The 7,832-nt window shown below is 34.5% G+C and overlaps 2 non-coding genes across 2 annotated transcripts; both read right to left on the bottom strand.

Annotated features, from left to right (window-relative positions):
• Positions 1-328: 328 nt before the first annotated feature.
• LOC123825047 lies at positions 329-489 on the bottom strand. Its single transcript, XR_006786827.1, has one exon. It is a non-coding gene; the product is annotated as a U1 spliceosomal RNA (small nuclear RNA).
• A 1,198-nt stretch (positions 490-1,687) lies between these two features.
• Positions 1,688-1,848, bottom strand: LOC123825041. Its single transcript, XR_006786822.1, has one exon. It is a non-coding gene; the product is annotated as a U1 spliceosomal RNA (small nuclear RNA).
• Between the last annotated feature and the right edge of the window lie 5,984 nt (positions 1,849-7,832).

Below are 7,832 nucleotides of genomic sequence, written 5' to 3'. Positions count from 1 at the left end.
AGGCTCCATTTTCTATACAATTATGAATGTATTTTAATGTTGTGCTTTGATTATCCATTATAAACAATAATAGTAACAACTGTACCAAATCAAAATAACATCAGCATTCCCTGAGTCACTTCTTATCCTTCCTCTCCTCCCTAGAATTACCATCTTGATACAAAGAGGGATTATTTACTGCTCTGTGGAGGTGATTTCTCCTAATGATTTGCTATGAATATAAACCTACATATTGGTCTTTTCAATCCAACCTTCCCAACTTTGAAATAAAACTCAAGAAATATTTGTCTGTACTTTCCTCAAGAAAATTTTTCTTTCTTTTTTTTTTTAGGGGAAAGTGTGAATGCAGTGCTGCTCTACCCCAGATTATGCAGTGGAGTTTCCCACCATTAGGGCAATCACAGGGGTCGAACATCAGAATGCAATGAAGAAACTCACTGTGAGAACACCACCTTTGTGGTCATGGTATCTTTCCTGCTAGGTAAGTATTCAGTGAAATCTTTAGGGCCAGCATAGCTCTTATTAGAGATTTCTAAGTCTTGGAGCAATTTTGTTTGGTCTGTGGAAAATGAGAGATGGCTGGAAGTAGTTTTGGGGACCAAGGCATAAATATTGTTTCTTAAAAATCTCAGGACTGCCCCATTTTTTTTTCAGGGGAAATAACTCAGTTTGTAACTTTTCATCTCTGTGTCACAGTTCCACATGGAACTGTGACACAATGATTGAACTTCCTTCAATCATTTGCTGGGAATGGAGGCTCCTGGAACTTTCTCCAAGTGGCAGTGTTGAGAGCTGAAGTCCAGACTGACACTGACACTAGATAGATATCAGACACACAGGAATAAAATCTTTGCATCATCAGGTCATAGAAAAATTCACTATATATTTTCCAAACTGAAATGAGGCAACAACATCATTTATTTCCTTCCAACATCACCAAAAGCACTTAATGAGGAACTAGTGCCCATGTATTGGTGTTTGGGGTAAAGCATGGTAGGTACAAGCACCACAGGGGGCACTCCAGGCAAATGATTGAAGGAAGGTAGGAATTAACTGGGCAAGCACTATCTGGCCTCTTCGATTTCCAGAGGCTGCAGCCCAGTAATTGACTTCTCAAACTCATTGAGTCAAACATGAGACACAAAGATCACTGAAACATCATCCTGGACCTCAAGTAGACTGACAAAGCATTGTAACAGAAGAATTCTATGATGAATATGCATACAAACATTAAAGTTTTAGAAAAGAATGAAGATAAACTAATTTTGTCGAGATTCAACACATTCTTTCATAAAAACTCAAACCAACCTTCTGAGAGGGAAATGGCAATTTCTCACTTTACAAAAGAGAAAACAAGTACATCATTCAGCCTTACACTGCTAGTAAGTAGCAGATTTAGGATTGGAAATTATGTCTCCTCACCCTCTCACCCCCACCCCTGTCCTTAAACCTGTGTATTCCATCATATCCACCAGAAACAAAGATACAGTTGAATATGGGCAGGGCAACACACTGTTTGCAAAGATGCAGGTGGAATCAAGGAAGATTTTGGCATTAAAAATTGTTTTGAAGGTTAAATGATTTTAGACACTGACAAGATTAGGACCACCTTATTTGTTAAGGTTCAGAGGCATGGTCCCACATTTCACAGCAATCCAGAATATTTTTCTTTGCATGTTTCCCACCCCAGGGGAAAATATGAATGGGATCCCCCACTACCACAAATTATGCAGTAGTGTTTCCCAAGTTTGGACAAATGGCAGGGGTTGGCACATCCGGAGAGCAATGGATGAGGCTCACTCTGGGAAAACCACCTTCATGATCACATTTCCCCTGCCAGGTAAGTATTCTTTGTATGTTTTGAAATATTTAGAGAAGGAATCCATAATTGAATTTTTATGCAAACAAGAACCAAGTAATTTAGTATACAAAGAATAAGCTGCTTCAAGTCATTTCATAAATAGGAAAAATTAAAATGAAATCAGAAACAAAATTCCAGATTCCAAAAGCAGCCTTTTTTTTAAATGTTAACATTTGTTCTCACTTTTTAAATTATTTTTTTGAGTGACATTGCTTAATAAAATTATATAGATTTCAATTGTGCAATTCTTTATTTTTCAATTATACTTCACATTCATTACTATTTTGTACCAGTTTCAGTGTATTGCTTAGTGTTCAGATAATCACATACCCTGCAAAGTGCTCCTTCTGTTATCCCAAGTGCCCGCCTGCCACCATACAGAGTCACCAAAATGTCATTGACTCTATCCTCAGGATGTACTTTATATCATCGTATTTATTATGTAACTACTCACTTGTACTTCTTAATCCCTTCACCCTTTTCACCCAGGCCCCCAAAAGCCTCCTTTTATTTGCAGGAATAACTCGAGGGAAAGGGTACTTTGTCTTCAAAGGGCTCACTGTCTATTGTTTATTGAGAGCAATTACAGAGATAGTTACTTGAAAATATTCCTGATGGTTATATTTATCCTTGATTATAATTTAATTTAATACAAAATACAGGGTGGGGCAAAAGTAGCTTTACAGTTTTGAGTACACAAAAGTGTTTATTCTTGTGTTATTATTTATTAATTATTGTATTATTTTTCCATATGAATAACTCTAAACCTACTTTTGCCCCACATTGTATAATGAGACTATTTTCCACTGGACTTGCCCTAGGAAAATTTTTGTGTGATATTTCCCTTTTAGGACCATTCCTTAACCTGTGTTTGATATTCCCGTCTTCCTTTACAATAACTCCTTGAAGTGTCTAGTTTCTCACACTACATCAATACTTCCTTGTTTCTTTTAATGACAAAACCAATATCTCATTTATCTCATGGGTAAGATAAGAATTCAATGGTAAAGATCTTAATCTTAGAGATTGATCATTAAATAAAGCACTACAAAATGAATTCAGTTGCTACACTTAAAAAATACTACACCATGAACAAGTAGGAGTTTTCCCCCTTAGAGATTCAAGAATAAATATCAATATCAGAAAAAATTTTAACATAATACCACATCAAAAATTTAAAAATTAACTTGCATTAATTTAATAGATATCTAAAAAGTAATTGCTAAAATTTAAAACCAAATCCTAATAAATGTATTTTGCAACATAAAAGTTCTTTTTTGCTAAATAGTAACATTATTAACATAGTATAATACAGTATTAACATAGTAATGACATAATAAACATAGTATTGCAATTAATAGCAACATTTATACAAGAACTTCTATGTACATGTGTATACTGAATATACAAGTGTGCATTTTTAAAGAAAATAGAAACATAGTTGCTTTGAGAGTCTTAAAGGGAATGGATTGACTTTAAAATCAGGATTCATACTTCTATATTATTATTAAAGCATTAGATTTCTTGAGAATTAAAATGGAAGAAAAATAAAAGAAAATTAAATATTGGCTAGGAGTGTATTTTAGTGTGTGTGTATACATATATAAAATTATATACTTAGAATATACATGTAAATCAGTCATACACTAATAAATATCCAGTTGTATTGCAAAGATATAAAATATATTTCAATGTTCCAGTAATTAACAACAGCTAAAAAATAATTTTGTGTCTTTTTTATTAATGTTTATGCTGTTACAATTGTTTACAATTTTCTCCTCTTCCCATCCTTCACCTAGGCCCATCCCTCCCAAACCCCAGCCAATCCACACATTGTTGTTAACACCCCTCCCCCACTCCATTCCCGCAACTGTAAGTCTGTTTTATGTATCTATGCTTCTGCTGCTATCTTGTTTGTTAGTTTATTGTAAAGGATATCTTTACTAAGTAAGAAATATTTAAAATATTTAGGGATAAAGTTGAATTTTATTATTTACAGAAACCTCATATAGAAACTATATATTCCTTCATTGGAAGATTTAAATGAAAGTTTGAATAATTGGATATATAGAACATATTCCCAGAACCTTCTATTTTATATTACTAAAAATATAAGTTCTAAATAATGCATATAAAACATTGCAATTTAAATAATTATATCAAAATTGGACTTGGTATTATGATGCTTAGTAAAAAGTAAGCTTGAAAAATCTTTATTTAAAAGAAAATATGTAGGATTATGAAATAATAAAAAAGTCACTTGCCACATTAGATATTAGAAATATTATTTAGCATCAATACATAAAATACAATATAATATGTCCAATATTTTAAACATTTAGTGGAATAAAATATCAAGATCTGAAATATCAATAATTAAGTACCAGCTCTTATTGTATAATATAAACCTTCCAAGGGAAAAATTAAAATAGAATTATTATATAAGTATGTTTGGGACAATTATGGAAAATATTTCTCTCTTTTTAAATTTAAAATACATGTCAGGTGCATTAAGTAGTTAAAATGAACATCAAAAAATTAGGAAGTAATGAAATAAAATAATGAACATCCTGTGGTGGATAACATTTTTATTTTTTGGAATTAACAGGATAAATTATGATGAAATATATATGCATAGTGATTTGTGGGAAAGAATATACATAAAACCTAAATTAAATTGTTGTAGGTGGGAATTAGGCCCTTCCATGGGATCTCAAGGAAAGCATTCCAAGGACCCATGTATGGGAGACTGTGGTGTGGCATGGTTTGTTTGTGTGGAAATAGAAGCTCCCCCTGGGTTTTCAATGTCCCATCTCCCTCCATTCCACCACAGAATATCAGGACCAGAAATCAAGTCCATGTCCAGAGATCCTGTGCCATATTAAAGCTCAGTTAAGTCCAGCATCTGGCTAGTTTAGCATGAGTTTCCATCTGCAGTCCATTGCTGTGCTGTGACATTCAGGCTCCATCCTTGAGCTTGTTTGGAGTTCCCACAGCCATGGGCCCTGCGGCTGCCAGGGCTACTTGGCTATGGAGAAAGGGTGCACAAATGCACAGGGCGAGAGCAAGTCATGAGCAAGAACGAGTGTTCTTTGTTCCTCTGGGGTTATAACCAGGACCTTGTGTTTGGGACATACCAGGTGCTTTCTCAAAATGACCAACCATCTTCCCAAGTTTTCATGGACTTTGGATGGGTTTACCTCTAAAGCAGTCTCTTATTTTCCCATGCTAGCCTGATAGACCACTTTGGTCAAGCACCTCCCCCTGCACCATTTTGACTTCAATTGCACATGTACCTGCCTTCCCCTGCTCCTACCTGGCAATCAGGTACCGGAGGTGGAAAGGGAGGAGTGTCATTACTCTGCAGAGCACAATGCTGTGGCCCCCTGGAGTGTCAAGCTGCAGCTTCCTGGTGAAGTCAACAGGCTTATGCTCCCCAGTTTATTAAGCTCAATGTCTAGATCCTTTTGCTGCTTTCCTGTCAATAACTAGCTAAATGCTGATGGTAACACAATGATAATATTGTTATATATTATAGATCTTTTTCTCAATGTGGTAATGATAATATATATTAAAAGTTGTAAGAAAGATTCAAGATTTCAGATAAATTAGTGGGCAAACAATATGGTAACTCATAAAAGGGGAAATAATTTGTTTAATGGGGTAAATTATATCATCTCTAGTTATAAAAGACTTATAAAATCTTAAGATATTGTTTTACACAAAAAAATTAACAAACTAAAAGCATAATATCCCAAGCTAGGGATACTGTCAAGAAATTGCCATATTTATTAATTACTGGTAATTTAGTGATTTGGTATGGATTTTTGAAAAGCAATATGGCAGAAAAATTAAGTTGCTTTAGACTTAAATACTATATTTTCATTCCTAATTTTGTTCTAAGTAAAGGCAGTTTCTTTGGAAAAACAATAATGTTGGGACAAATAAAAGGAAGAAGGAAAGAGGAAGGTTGAATATGTGATGGATTGACTCTGTAAAGGAAGGCATAGGCATGAGGTGGGCAGGGATGCTGAAGACATGGCATTGTGGACATCACTCATTCATAGAGTCACCAGAAGTCAGAACTGACCCAACGGCAAGTAATAAACACAAACAGAAGCCACAATATCCTGAAATATGTTCATTGTAGCTTTAATAGCAAATCATGAATAAAAGTATTTAATACTAAAATATTTTACCAACATATAGTACATCAAATAGAATGTGCATACATCCATGTGTGTATTGTATATATGTTACTATAAATATGAAGGAAATGTAAAAAAACAAAAAAGTTTATGATATAAGCTAGATGAAAATGGTATAAAATGCATTGAATTGATGTTGCAAGTATATAAATGTATGTATTACCAATTATTGACAGTGGATAGAAATAGGTTTATCCCATAGACTAACCAACATTAATTTATTGACTTGCTAATGTTAGTTAACATAACAAGATAATAAATTCTTGACTAAGATCTCTGCCTTTCTGCTCACCTAAACTATCTGCTGGATAAATACTATCATTTATATCTTGATTATATACAAAAGTAATATATTGGCTGAAACTGAATGAATGAATTTTTAAAAACAATGATTAAATTGAAAATCATAGCTAAAATTTTGGGTGCCATACAAGGTGATGTATCCTCTAATCTGGTGAGCTTTTCTCTATACTCAAATGTTATACTTGAATATCAGTGCATTGAATCCAAATACAGGCTTATTTTTATTAAAGATAGTAAATTTTAAAGTAGGTAGAAGCATGATTTGTTAACTGCCAAGTAATTCCATTGATCCATTGATTTACCCATTCTTAATATAAATATTTATTGTGTCTTTATTATGTGCTTGAAACTGCCTCTGTCATTATTGAACTTACACTTTTAGAGAAGAAAGGCAGTTGCCAGAGACTCACTAGTGCCCTGCTCAGATCCTCTGGGAACCTTTTTACTGATTTGCTGTGCCTACCCGCAGCTGCCAATAATAGAATTTTACGGTAATGACTCACATCTGTAACTTTCCCTAAAGTTTTGCTCTGAGGATACTGGAGCCCTCTTGCTTGGAGATGCCCAGGAATTAAGCCTTTGCCTCTCTGCTGCCTTGGGGCAGTCTGTGTTCAAAGACTGACTGATGCTGTGTGTAATAGTCCAATAACCTTACTTCAAGGCAGGATATACTCTGTAGGACAATTTGTGTTTCAAAGCTCTCCTGTGTGATGAGACTGAAGCTAAACTTCACTCCAACTACACCTTTGCTTAACTTCCTCCTCTTTCCTATCCTCTTCTCTCACTGCCTTGAAGGTTTCTTCTGAGAGTTCACTCTTAATAAGCTACTTGCCTCATGAATCCCATGTCAGGCTCTGCTTATAGAGAATCCAATCTAAGATAGTGATTAAACAAGTAATTACAATTATGTATTATGGGTGTTATGAACAGTGAAGTGTACAAAGCTCTGGGTATACAATGTAGAAGTTTTATCTTAGATTAGAGGGTCAGGATTATCCTCCCTGAGGAAAGAACATTTAAATTGAGCCCCTACGTCTTTTATCTATCTTGTTTTAAAGTAGCATGGCATGCATTTGTGAAGTGTCTGCCGTGGCTGAGGTCTAATAACTGGTCCATCTCATGACTGAGACCTTTTTCTCATTAGCTTCAAACTGTGAACATTGGTCACTGACAAGAGTGAAACCACTATAGAAAGCAACAAGTGAGTTAGGCATGCTACTCATCTCTGCACATTAGGAATTGTCTTAGGAAACATCCGTGAAACTGTGTCATTGAGGACATCCTTCAACCTGTATATGTATACACACACACATATAGTTCTCCAAATATGCATGTATATAACTAGCATACTCATTTTTGTACTAAAAACTGGCTGGTAGAATTTGGGTGGTGGTCAAAATAATGCTATGTTTAGTGCAATTCTACTATGGGCCTCTATAACTATGCTTCTATTTAATGTC

This window comes from Phyllostomus hastatus, unplaced genomic scaffold (genome assembly GCF_019186645.2).
Source record: "Phyllostomus hastatus isolate PE091 unplaced genomic scaffold, TTU_PhHast_1.1 phas_contig_58, whole genome shotgun sequence".
NCBI lineage: Eukaryota > Metazoa > Chordata > Mammalia > Chiroptera > Phyllostomidae > Phyllostomus > Phyllostomus hastatus.
Note: the sequence above shows the minus strand (reverse complement) of the source record. Positions and strands in the feature narration are given on the sequence as shown.